Genomic DNA, 13,963 nt, shown 5'->3' with positions numbered 1-13,963 from the left:
CTTTTCAAACCTATCTGCTACAGTAAAACGCCAACATGTTTTTTTAGATAGCTCCTATGCATCTTGTAACTGTTTCTCAGCCTCTGTCTGCCAACACTACAGCTTTGTCCATATGATCGTTCCATTTCAGCTCATAACTGAGCAGAAGTCTTCGGGCGCTATATCTGCTTTCTTCTGCAACCCATAGAGAAACAGGGTGAGCTGAGTTAATGCTACAGGACCATCTTTTTTGACCATTCGGTGGAAACAGGAACATGTTGCCGTAGCTATGCCAACTGTGTACGATGCCTGAGGTCAGCAAATGTAAAAAAATCCTATGACCATTTCACTGGCTTTTCAGATCTACAGTGTTACACTTTGTGGTAGAAATGCTGTTCGCAATATGGAAGCAAGTCTTTCCATTCAACCGCATACCTGCACCAAATCCTTTGGAGATATCTTTTAATGATTACAGCCACCAGTAAATCATATTTGTGGCATTGTGTCATATCTTGAAACGAGTAACCTTTTCAAACGTATCTGCTACAGTAAAACGCCAACATGCTTTTTTAGATAGCCCCTATGCATCTTGTAACTGTTTCTCAGCCTCTGTCTGCCAACACTACAGCTTTGTCCATATGATCGTTCCATTTCAGCTCATAACTGAGCAGAAGTCGGCGGGCGCTATATCTGCTTTCTTCTGCAACCCATAGAGAAACAGGGTGAGCTGAGTTAATGCTACAGGACCATCTTTTTTGACCATTCGGTGGAAACAGGAACATGTTGCCGTAGCTATGCCAACTGTGTACGATGTCTGAGGTCAGCAAATGTAAAAAATCCTATGACCATTTCACTGGCTTTTCAGATCTACAGTGTTACACTTTGTGGTAGAAATGCTGTCCGCAATATGGAAGCAAGTCTTTCCATTCAACCGCATACCTGCACCAAATCTTTTGGAGATATCTTTTAATGATTACAGCCACCAGTAAATCATATTTGTGGCATTGTGTCATATCTTGAAACGAGTAACCTTTTCAAACGTATCTGCTACAGTAAAACGCCAACATGCTTTTTTAGATAGCCCCTATGCATCTTGTAACTGTTTCTCAGCCTCTGCCTGCCATCGCTACAGCTTTGTCCATATGATCGTTCCATTTCAGCTCATAACTGAGCAGAAGTCGGCGGGCGCTATATCTGCTTTCTTCTGCAACCCATAGAGAAACAGGGTGAGCTGAGTTAATGCTACAGGACCATCTTTTTTGACCATTCGGTGGAAACAGGAACATGTTGCCGTAGCTATGCCAACTGTGTACGATGTCTGAGGTCAGCAAATGTAAAAAATCCTATGACCATTTCACTGGCTTTTCAGATCTACAGTGTTACACTTTGTGGTAGAAATGCTGTCCGCAATATGGAAGCAAGTCTTTCCATTCAACCGCATACCTGCACCAAATCTTTTGGAGATATCTTTTAATGATTACAGCCACCAGTAAATCATATTTGTGGCATTGTGTCATATCTTGAAACGAGTAACCTTTTCAAACGTATCTGCTACAGTAAAACGCCAACATGCTTTTTTAGATAGCCCCTATGCATCTTGTAACTGTTTCTCAGCCTCTGTCTGCCAACACTACAGCTTTGTCCATATGATCGTTCCATTTCAGCTCATAACTGAGCAGAAGTCGGCGGGCGCTATATCTGCTTTCTTCTGCAACCCATAGAGAAACAGGGTGAGCTGAGTTAATGCTACAGGACCATCTTTTTTGACCATTCGGTGGAAACAGGAACATGTTGCCGTAGCTATGCCAACTGTGTACGATGTCTGAGGTCAGCAAATGTAAAAAATCCTATGACCATTTCACTGGCTTTTCAGATCTACAGTGTTACACTTTGTGGTAGAAATGCTGTCCGCAATATGGAAGCAAGTCTTTCCATTCAACCGCATACCTGCACCAAATCTTTTGGAGATATCTTTTAATGATTACAGCCACCAGTAAATCATATTTGTGGCATTGTGTCATATCTTGAAACGAGTAACCTTTTCAAACGTATCTGCTACAGTAAAACGCCAACATGCTTTTTTAGATAGCCCCTATGCATCTTGTAACTGTTTCTCAGCCTCTGCCTGCCATCGCTACAGCTTTGTCCATATGATCGTTCCATTTCAGCTCATAACTGAGCAGAAGTCGGCGGGCGCTATATCTGCTTTCTTCTGCAACCCATAGAGAAACAGGGTGAGCTGAGTTAATGCTACAGGACCATCTTTTTTGACCATTCGGTGGAAACAGGAACATGTTGCCGTAGCTATGCCAACTGTGTACGATGTCTGAGGTCAGCAAATGTAAAAAATCCTATGACCATTTCACTGGCTTTTCAGATCTACAGTGTTACACTTTGTGGTAGAAATGCTGTCCGCAATATGGAAGCAAGTCTTTCCATTCAACCGCATACCTGCACCAAATCTTTTGGAGATATCTTTTAATGATTACAGCCACCAGTAAATCATATTTGTGGCATTGTGTCATATCTTGAAACGAGTAACCTTTTCAAACCTATCTGCTACAGTAAAACGCCAACATGTTTTTTTAGATAGCTCCTATGCATCTTGTAACTGTTTCTCAGCCTCTGTCTGCCAACACTACAGCTTTGTCCATATGATCGTTCCATTTCAGCTCATAACTGAGCAGAAGTCTTCGGGCGCTATATCTGCTTTCTTCTGCAACCCATAGAGAAACAGGGTGAGCTGAGTTAATGCTACAGGACCATCTTTTTTGACCATTCGGTGGAAACAGGAACATGTTGCCGTAGCTATGCCAACTGTGTACGATGTCTGAGGTCAGCAAATGTAAAAAATCCTATGACCATTTCACTGGCTTTTCAGATCTACAGTGTTACACTTTGTGGTAGAAATGCTGTCCGCAATATGGAAGCAAGTCTTTCCATTCAACCGCATACCTGCACCAAATCTTTTGGAGATATCTTTTAATGATTACAGCCACCAGTAAATCATATTTGTGGCATTGTGTCATATCTTGAAACGAGTAACCTTTTCAAACCTATCTGCTACAGTAAAACGCCAACATGTTTTTTTAGATAGCTCCTATGCATCTTGTAACTGTTTCTCAGCCTCTGTCTGCCAACACTACAGCTTTGTCCATATGATCGTTCCATTTCAGCTCATAACTGAGCAGAAGTCGGCGGGCGCTATATCTGCTTTCTTCTGCAACCCATAGAGAAACAGGGTGAGCTGAGTTATTGCTACAGGACCATTTTTTTTACCATTCGGTGGAAACAGGAACATGTTGCCGTAGCTATGCCAACTGTGTACGATGTCTGAGGTCAGCACCAAAAGATGCTATCTCCTGCAGTACAAGGTAGCAGAAAAGACAGTATGGGAACTGGAAGAAGGACCAGGATTTTGCTACTGCATCGCGATACGTGTCCAAACTACATACAGACACTGCAGTCTGAAGGAGATCTGCATCCCTCAGGATGCCTGCACATTTTTCACCCGACATTATCTCTCTCATCGTTATCTTGTACCATCCAATAGAGAAAAACTATGAACTATAAAAGATCAGCTAACTTCATCTGACAGAGAACTCAATAAGATTTTACCGTATCTCTCTCTTGTGATATATCGAAAACAAATCCCCTCTGTATGCCAGCACTGACCATATGTGGTGCTGCTATTAAATGTACGGGTATTAATCCATTGGAACAGGTGACTTGTACAGACCAATGTAAAATTTCAATGCCTGTACTATAGGAGAACCATATCCCACAGACTATTAGTCGAAAAAGGGACTCCCTGTTTTGTTGTCTGATAACATCATTTTTCTGCTGTAACACGTCCAAGCAGTGTATGACTGCAGCATTGTACACTGCCATACATTTTTTTTCTACCATGACTTCGAGGTCTGTGTTTCAATCCATTGGCTCTCACAGAAAACTGGGAATCGCACAGTGTACAGGAGGTATCATACATTGATACCTCATGTGTTCAGTGAGAATGGGTATCCTTGCACTGAGGATGGGAAGGAGGAAGGCTGTGGGTATTTCCAGGTGACATAGCACGTGGCCACCCCAGAGGCTACTGTGTGGCGGTGCCATGAGCCCAACATGTGTTCTCTCTTCCAGCAGATGCGGAGACTCTGGGGTGAACGTCGTGCCTCTTGCACTTCAGAAAACTTACTGGACTTTCATCAGATGATCTACACTTACAGCAAACAAATTTATCAGCTTGAGTTGCGACGTGTAACTTAGCCCTATCCTGCTGCATCTTCATTATCTGATGATGAAGCATATTTGTCTTCTTCATACATTCACCAAATATCATTGCTTTCCAAGCATTGTACAGGTGGCTATCGAGACAGTTCTCAGCTGCATGATTACAGGTAATATACCCATTAAACTCCTCCTTCTCCAGCACAGACATCTCACCCACTGAACACATAGTAAACACAGTACACAATTACACCCACTCTCCCATTTCAGCAATCAGACACAGACAGAGTCCTTTTCTCGCCATTTTTCTCCAAATTATGTCATGTGAGAGAAGGGGGGGGAGGGCCAACTGCGGCCTCTCAAAAAAATGTTCAAATGTGTGTGAAATCTTATGGGACTTAACTGCTAAGGTCATCAGTACCTAAGGTTACACACTACTTAACCTAAATTATCCTAAGGACCAACACACACACCCATGCGCGAGGGAGGACCTGAACCTCCACTGGGACCAGCCGCACAGTCCATGACTACAGCGCCTTAAACTGCTCGGCTTATCCAGTGCGGCACTGCGGCCTCTAGTGGCGGTGTTGTGAACTAGGTCAGTTGGACGCCAGACCTCATGGTGAACACATTGGATAGAGTTATTGTCTATGATGACTCATATTGTTTATATAGACAATGTATGCAAAATAAAGACTTATGTCCATCCTATCTGGCAACCTGACACAGACTGGGTCTTTTCCCATCAATTTCGAGGTGGGGGAAGGGAGGAGAGGGGGATGGAGAGGGGAGAGGAGGGGAAAGGGTGAGGTTACGTTAGAGGAGCAGTCCAAACACTCTATTTTCCCGCTAAAATTTGAAATTCACCCCATGACATGGCTGCGACATTGCCACTTCTATGTCCACCATCTTGGATCCGCCATCTTGAATAAACCTAGCAACAATGCACAGAGGGTGACACGGGTGTTGCCCTACTACTTATATATACAGTCATGGGAAAAATCGCAACACCAGAAAATAATTAATGTGGAGTAACGACATTTTGGCAATACGTTTGTCTAGGTAGCATATTTAAGTGTTTAACATGGCAGATGTGAAATGCTGTACATTAATAACCGGTTTACAGAATGTTGAATGCAAACATGCAAAAGTGCATGCATTATGTCATGCAGGTGCTGGATGTCAGTTTGTGGGGTGCAATTTCATGCCTGTGGCACTTGATCTGTCAATACAGGGCCGGTTAATGCTGTTAGTGGATGATGCTGGAATTATCATCTGATGATGGCCCATTTCTTCCCATTTTGATACAGATCTGGTGATTGAGCAGGCCAAGTCAACATGTTGACTGCTGCCATAGTCCATTAATTTCAGATTTTGCCATAGTGTCCTAACGTCTACGTTCGTCATACGTCCCACATTGATTTCTGCGGTTATTTCACGCAGTGTTGCTTGTCTTTTAGCACTGACAACTCTACGCATACACTGCTGCTGTTGATCGTTAAGTGAAGGCTGTCGGCCACTGCGATGTCCGTGGTGAGAAGTAATGCCTAAATTTGGTATTCATGACACTATGGATGTTGGAGTATTAAACTGCCCAATGATTTCCAAAATGGAATGTCTCATGCGTCTAGCTCCAACTAGCATCCCACGTTCAAACCGAGCGAGGTGGTGCAGTGGTTGGCACACTGGACTCGCATTCGGGAGGACGACGGTTCAAAGCCGCGTCAGGCCATCCAGTTTTGGGTTTCCCGCGATTTCCCTAAATCGCTCCACGCAAATGCCAGGATGGTTCCTTTGAAAGGGCACGGCCGATTACCTTCCCCATTCCTTCAAGCTTGTGCTTCGTTTCTAATGACCACGATTTCAACGGGACGTTAAACCCAATCTCCCTTCCTTCCTCCTTTCTTTCCACGTTCAAAGTCTGATAATTCCCGTCGTACACCCATATTCACGTCGGAAACCTTTTCACATGAATCACCTGAGCACAAACGACACTACCATCAATACATTGCACTTTTACGCCTTGTGTACGCGATGTTACAGCCATCTTTATACGTGGATCTCCGTACCCCATGACTTTTGTCGCCTCAGTGTATGATACCTCCTGTACACCGGGACAGGGGCGCGGGGAGGATATGCGGGTGCTGCTGTTGTGAACCTATTGTCGTGGAGAGCTCAGCACAGTTGCACACACCAAAAGGCTTCGCGCCGTGGCAATAGTCGACCTCGACGGACAGTCTGGTCTCTGCGCCCTGGGTGGTACAGAAGAGCGGCCGGCCGGAGCTGTTAGACGGAATGGACTGGACGGTCTGTGCGGGGGCAAGGCCCGGGCAGGCGTAATTGGCGCAGTAATTGCGGACGCGGACCGCGCGCTAATTGCCGCGCTCAATCAGAGCGTGCGAGCTCTTCCGGCGCAGGCGCAGCCACCGGCCGGAAACTCCGACTGCCGCTCCGCTCGCGCACATATGGAGCTCCAGGCTCATCGTGCTCACTCTGCCGTTCGCCTCTAAACGTGCCGCGCCGTCTTATTTTGTCTGCCGTTATTATAGCTGCTGTACCGCTGGCTTGGCGATTATTCGCGATGCAAGAGCAAAGGTCAACAGTTTTCATCTCCGCTGACACAGGAGGATTCTACGGCACTCGTGGAGTGCAGAGTTTTGATGCCGGTGTTCTGCAGCGAGTATGTTTCCTACGTGCAACTAGTCTCCAAAATATAAACAACAGATGCACTAGAAAAAGCAGCATGCTACCACATAGTCTCGGATATCACTAGAGTCTTGAAAGCGATGATATATCAGCGAGTTATGTTTCCCAACGAAGTAATTCCATAAACACGAACAACAGCGATAGTAACCTAGTTTAGGTCGCCATGAACATGATTTTTTGTCAACGCGAAATCAAATTTAATACCAAGGCAAACTGCAGGCCCATGGAATGTGCCTTACAGTGACAGAGTGTCTTCATCGTATTTGTTACGACTCTTATAAATCATCATCAGAACTAAAAACCCAGAAGAAATATATAATTTTTTCTTACGAAAGGAAAATCTTAAATAATTATACAGCGCCTATCGTGGTCACTTTAAATCAAGTACACTGCCTGATTATTATTAGTACGATTTTTATTAGTACGGCAGTTGATTTTAAGTGGCTACGAAGGATGCTATATAGTCTTTGACGAGTTAAGAGAGACTGGTGAACCAAAATTCCATCAACAAACTTTCCGGAGTTATTCACCTTGTGAATATTTTGGTACAATGGACCATCGTCCCCGGTGGCTCAATACAGAGTAATTATGTAATTATGATTTATTCCGTTCGTTAACGCAGTTACCTTTGTTTCTGTGAAAACACCTTCCCAACAGTGGAGGGACCTGTAATAGGCGATATTAAAAAGGTACAACAACCATTAGATGGATGCGAAAGTACTGTGACGTGGTTACTGTCAGTGCGTGAAAGCTCAGGATAGCGTCGCGGTGCCGCGCTTCCACTGCATTCGGGGAATCCATAAACGAGAAGCATGTAAGCCAACGGTTCATGAGCAAACCTATCCATAGTACTGCTGTGTGCAACTGTTAACGTACAACTAACAACACCAGAAAACAAAAGCCTAGACAGAACCGAGCAGTAATGCATGCAGATTGGAGAGCAACGATTAAAAAATTGTGAATAAAATAATAGAGAGTTTCCATAAATATTTCCTGTCTAGCTCGTATGGATGGTTTTCATTAATTACATTTTTCGGCACAGCCATCTTCAGCTACTGTAATGATAATAAAAAAAGAAATATGCCAGAAATATAAGAACTGTCACTAATCCTGACGTAGTAACCTAAGTAGAAGTTTCCAACTTACTTTTTATTGGTCACAGTTGTCCATCATTTTATGAATTTTTGGAAGGTCACGAAGTGTACAGAACAGTGAACTAAGAGAATTCAGCCTTCAAGCAACTCTTGTGATAAAGGGTAGCAGTGCAACGACGGTGTTTTTTTCTTTGGTTCTTTATCAATCTTGTGGTATGTAGGATAGTTAACAAATTTAATTTTTCTTAAATATAGGCCTCTCGTGATAGTGAAACTGTGGCATTACCTTTATCGACAGGAAGAACTATCGTGTGAGTGTCGTTATGAAGCAGCCCTTCTGTAGCGGGATTACTTTGATGTACGATGGTTTTAGTAGTGTCTTCTGTGGAAAGCAGTTTCTTACCGCCAAAGAGAGTGCGTAGTCGGCCAAAGTAAAAAAAAAAAAAAAAAAATGCTTAGCTGTGTAATCTGTGTGGGGCCATTCAAATTTGAGCACGTTAAGGCTTCATCCATATTATCAGAAAGTGGGATATATATCCGTTGCAGTCTTAAAATGTAGGCGGTATAGTTCTTCTGAAATTTAATGTGATTTGCAGCAGCTGAACCGAATCCTCTTCTTCACACCAGCCAATCGTGTCTTTCACAATATCCTCTTCATTGCAAATACGCTATTAAATGGTCCGCCACAGCGAACTGGCAGATTTTGTAATAATATTATGGTCACTGATATTAGCAAGAAGCTTATAGTGATCAATAATTTTGTTCTCCGGTTGTGAAACTTATCCAGTTCCTCTTTATTTACGATAAGTTGGTTCCAATATTGTCTCAACTGAGGACGTTGGGAAATGTTTGCTGTAAGCTGAACTTACGGCTATGAGTAAGGGTGCCGCTCCGTAGGTTGCATCGCATATTGTGCAGACTGTTTCCGGAAGGACGGCTGGGTTTAACGTCCCGTCGACGACGACGTCAGTAGTGTCGGAGCACCAGCTCGCGTAGGACAAAGATGCGCAAGTAAATCGACTGTGTCCGCTTCAAAGGAACAATTACAACAGTCGCCTTAATTGATTTAGGGACAGCATGGAAAACTTGAATCTGGCTGGCGAGTTAATTATTTAGAGACTGCTCCTCCAGAAAGCGAGTTCTGTGTGACAATTGTGCCACTTCGTTCGGTAGCCCATCTTTGTGGTGCAGCGAAAGACGGTCGAGGTATGAGTGGCACGAAGTTAATAATGCTAACTTGTGGGAGCGGCTCCAACTAGGAGAGCGACAGCTACAAGTAGCTGCAGTGTGTCAGCTTTGAATATTGTGGTATGGTAAGTCATAACTTATAATGACCGCAGGCTTTTGGAGATTGTTTAAGATACTGTGGATGCTGTACGACACATCGTTAACATCGTTCAGTCCATTCTCTGGCCGTTCGTATTACGTCCGGGAGAGATGCTCTTCCCGGACGACAATGCCTGCTGCGCACACACTCACTCTGTTACCCAGTGCGTTCTACAAGACGTTCTTCAACTCTCTGGCCCTCATGATCTGTAGACTTGATCCTTACTGAGCACATATGCGTTCGGCAACATCCCTCGATGAGTTGCAATAATGTGTGGCAGTGGCGTGGAACTCTGTTTCCAAAGATGTCACCTGACGCTACTACGTTCGACATTATGCTGGCTGTAGTACCGAATTACAGCAAGAGGACGTTCTACAAATGTGCTGAATCTGCTGCCCTTGACAATGTGTCCTCAGGTGTGCACCCTGCGATTACTTTATTATACAATGTACAACCTTTATAATACGTGAATAACATATGTGTAACGCCGTTCCTCAGTGTTGACTTGTTCTTTTCCCGTTAGTGTAGTATCAGATTGCGCGCAGTGAACATGAGGTTTCAATTAGGCAAGTACAGGAACTGAGGTCGACGTATTTCGATTTCTCTCTTCATGCTTTGTTTTGCGAATGTTCTCGGGCACAGTTGTCTAAGCAACATTACATTTTCCTAATTATTGGTTTGGCAACAGCCTGGATCAGGTTATCAAATTCATAATCTTAAAATGTCATTCAGGTTAGGTTAGGTTAGTGGTGTTTAACGTCCCGTCGACAACGAGGTCATTAGAGACGGAGCGCAAGCTCGGGTTAGGGAAGGGTGGGGAAGGATATCGGCCGTGCCCTTTCAAAGGAACCATCCCGGCATTTGCCTGAAACGATTTAGGGAAATCACGGAAAACCTAAATCAGGATGGCTGGAGACGGGATTGAACCGTCGTCCTCCCGAATGCGAGTCCAGTGTGCTAACCACTGCGCCACCTCGCTCGGTAAAATGTCATTCAGATGGTTAATTAGCAGAGCTTCAGATCAATCGGTAAAAAGTAAACCCTAATCTTCCTTCTTTCAGATCAAAATATTCATATTGTATCTCGAGTAATTTCATTCCTTAGTTATGCCCTCTCCAGTTTATCGCTTGAAGTGTTAGTGTAGGCACTCAGTGTAGGAGCTAAGTACAGATAGTTGTTACATCCACTAGGAATGGACTCAGCTTTTTTCACGGAAATTCATCGTTTCATTCGATGCTCAGGTGCTAGGCCAATACAGTTGAAGAGCCTCTACAATGCTGTTCGAGTTTAGGGGGAATACCAAGTGGGCTGAGGCGTGAATAGGAATTCGGACTGAGGAGGGAGGCGTGCTAGGGTAGACTGTGCAGTTGTGCGAAGCCACTGTGCCAGGGGTTGGCGTAGTGGTTGGTGCATCTGGCTAATCAGCAGGAGATCCGCATTTGAATCCCGGCCTTGGTACATTCTGCATATACACATCATAGATTTTTGTGACTTGGAAAGGTCTCTGGAATCATATACACTACTGGCCATTAAAATTGCTACACCAAGAAGAAATGCAGATGATAAACGGGTATTCATTGGACAGATATATTATACTAGAACCGACATGTGATTAAATTTTCACTCAATTTGGGTGCATACCCCCTTAGAAATCAGTACCCAGAACAACCACCACTGGCCGTAATAACGGTCTCGATACGCCTGGGCATTGAGTCAAACAGAACTTGGATGGCGTGTACAGGTACAGCTGCCCATGCAGCTTCAACACGATATCACAGTTCATCAAGAGCGTGTTGTGACGAGCCAGTTGCTCGGCCACCATTGACCAGACGTTTTTAATTGGTGAGAGATCTGGAGAATGTGCTGGCCAGCGCAGCAGTCGAACATTTTCTGTATCCAGAAAGGCCCGTACGGGACCTGCAACACGCGGTCGTGCGTTATCCTGCTGAAATATAGGGTTTCGCAGGGATCGAATGAGGGGTAGAGCTACGGGTCGTAACACATCTGAAATGTAACGTCCACTGTTCAAAGTGCAGCCAATGCGAACAAGAGGTGACCGAGACGTGTAACCAATGGCACCCCATACCATCACACCAGGTGATACGCCAGTATGGCGATGGCGAATACACGCTTCCAATGTGCGTTCACCGAGATGTCGCCAAACACGGATGTGACCATCATGATGCTCTAAACAGAACCTGGATTCATCCGAAAAAATGACGTTTTGCCATTCGTGCACCCAGGTTCGTCGTTGAGTACGCCGTCGCAGGCGCTCCTGTCTGTGATGCAGCGTCAAGGGTAACCGCAGCCATGGTCTCCGAGTTGATAGTCTGTTGCTGCAAAGGTCGTCGAACTGTTCGCGCATATGGTTGTTGTCTTTCAAACGTCCCCATCTGTTGATCGAGACGTGGCTGCACGATCCGTTACAGCCATGCGGATAAGATGCTTGTCATCTCGACTGCTAGTGATACAAGGCCTTTGGGATCCAGCACGGCGTTCCGTATTACCCTCCTGAACCCACCGATTCCATATTCTGCTAACAGTCATTGGATCTCGACCAACGCGAGCAACAATGCCGCGATGCGATAAACCGCAATCGCGTTAGGCTACAATCCGACCTTCATCAAAGTCGGAAACGTGATGGTACGCATTTCTCCTCCTTACACTAGGCATCACAACAACGTTTCACCAGGCAACGCCGGTCAACTGCTGTTTGTGTATGAGAAATCGGTTAGAAACTTTCCTCATGTCAGCACATTGTAGGTGTCGCCACCGGCGCCAACCTTGTGTGAATGCTCTGGAAAGCTAATCATTTGCATATCACAGCATCTTCTTCCTGTCGGTTAAATTTCAGGTCTGTAGCACGTCATCTTCGTGGTGTAGCAATTGTAATGGCCAGTAGCGTAGTTTCATTAGATAACGCTCTTTGCTTTCAGTATTTGCGGCGGAGGTAGTATGGGCCAAAACAAGGACAAAGAATCCAGTTAACACGGGCTCTAAAGTGCATACCTTTGGTGCGGTGAGCGTTTGTTCATCTTCACTACTGTGAATCACATCTCGTCGATTGAACAAGTCCTCACAGCTCTTAAGGTATGTACTTTAGAGCCCATGTTTACTGGATATTTTTTCTCGTTTGTTTCCATGCTACCTTCCCTCAAAATACAGAAAGCAAAGAGTTTGTCGTAGAATAGATGTGTTCCACTGAATCGAAGATGAATCAGTAGTATTTACTACACATTTTTTCCTGTTTTAGTCCATACTACCACCTGTGAAAGTATGTCGATGTAGTTCTGTTTCACCCTGTATATGACTATTAACATTTTCAAATACGTCCTTTGTTAATTACTGCTGAAAGTTTGTCCAGAATTGCTTCCGTAAAACCTTAAATTAAACATGTGTATCTACTGTACTGTACGTAGATTGTAGTTTAACGTCTCGTCAACAAGGAGTTTAACGATGAACTTCGTGTAGTCTTCCGGTATTCTATCGCCGGCTGCAGGCTATGCTGCCGTTCACGATTTTCCACTCTTCGTCAGGAGCAAGACAAATGGGTTCGGCCCCGTTAGCGTGTCTGCCTCTCTCAGGTTAAGATCTCAGAGCGTGAAGCTGCTCTCATGAAGAAGCATGCTACGGCTTCACACTATCCGCACGCGCTGTTACAAGGTCATCGACTCCGTTCTGCTCATGGCTAGCGCTTCCCCTCTTCTCTGCCCTCTGCCGCTGAGTTCTTTCCCGGTATCCTGCTTAGGCCACGTTATGTGTCTGCCCATTACCAAAGATTTAATCCTCGCAAATCAGTTACTTCCAGATACTTAGTATACATTATCAGTACATTGGAATAAAATTTGTACCCGTATTAAATGTAATCTAGATCATTTTTCGACTGTTATTATTAAGAGTTGGCTGTCTAGATACTGAAGTCACCTGTGAGATACATGTATGGCTAGTTTTTTCACCCGATGACATTTACGATTAACGGTCCAGTATCTGTATGCGAAATGGTTGATATTTCATCTACTTTGGGCCCATGGCCTGTATGATGGCAACACTCGATAATGAAGCAACATAAAAGCAAAGAGTTATGTAGAGTGGTTGCGATATTACTGGACATAAAAATTAAGACTCAAGAATACTATTAGTACCATTATTCCTGTGTGGTATGGAAACATTGACCATCAGAGAAGCAGAGCGAAAAAAAGAGATGCATTTAAAATGTGGGCTTGTAGAAGGCTATTGTGAACATCATTGAAAGAAAGTAGAACTAATGTTTCAGTCCTACGATAATTTAAGATAGGAAGGTGGCTGTGTCCGCCTCCGTAGCTAAAGTGGGCAGCCTATCTGACTGCCAAACGTAGGGCCTGAGTGAAGTTCCCCGTACGACCATGGATTTTTCGTTAGTGAGACTGGACTGTTTCCACTGAGCCAGATCAGGCTTGTTGAGGAGCTAGGTGAATGAGAAGTAGTGGTTCCGAGGTCTGGAAAGCAGACAACAGCCAGGAGAACGGTCTGTTCACCCCATGTCACTTCATACCACTTTGGAGGACGCCATATGGCAGAGGATGACACGGTGGCCGTCGGAATCGCGCGTTCCTCCCAGCCTGTTCGCGGTGTTTAGTTTCGGTTTCCGAAA

The sequence above is a fragment of the Schistocerca americana genome, chromosome 2 (assembly GCF_021461395.2).
Source record: "Schistocerca americana isolate TAMUIC-IGC-003095 chromosome 2, iqSchAmer2.1, whole genome shotgun sequence".
NCBI lineage: Eukaryota > Metazoa > Arthropoda > Insecta > Orthoptera > Acrididae > Schistocerca > Schistocerca americana.
The sequence above is the reverse complement of the archived record's forward strand: the minus strand, read 5'-3'. Positions refer to the sequence as shown.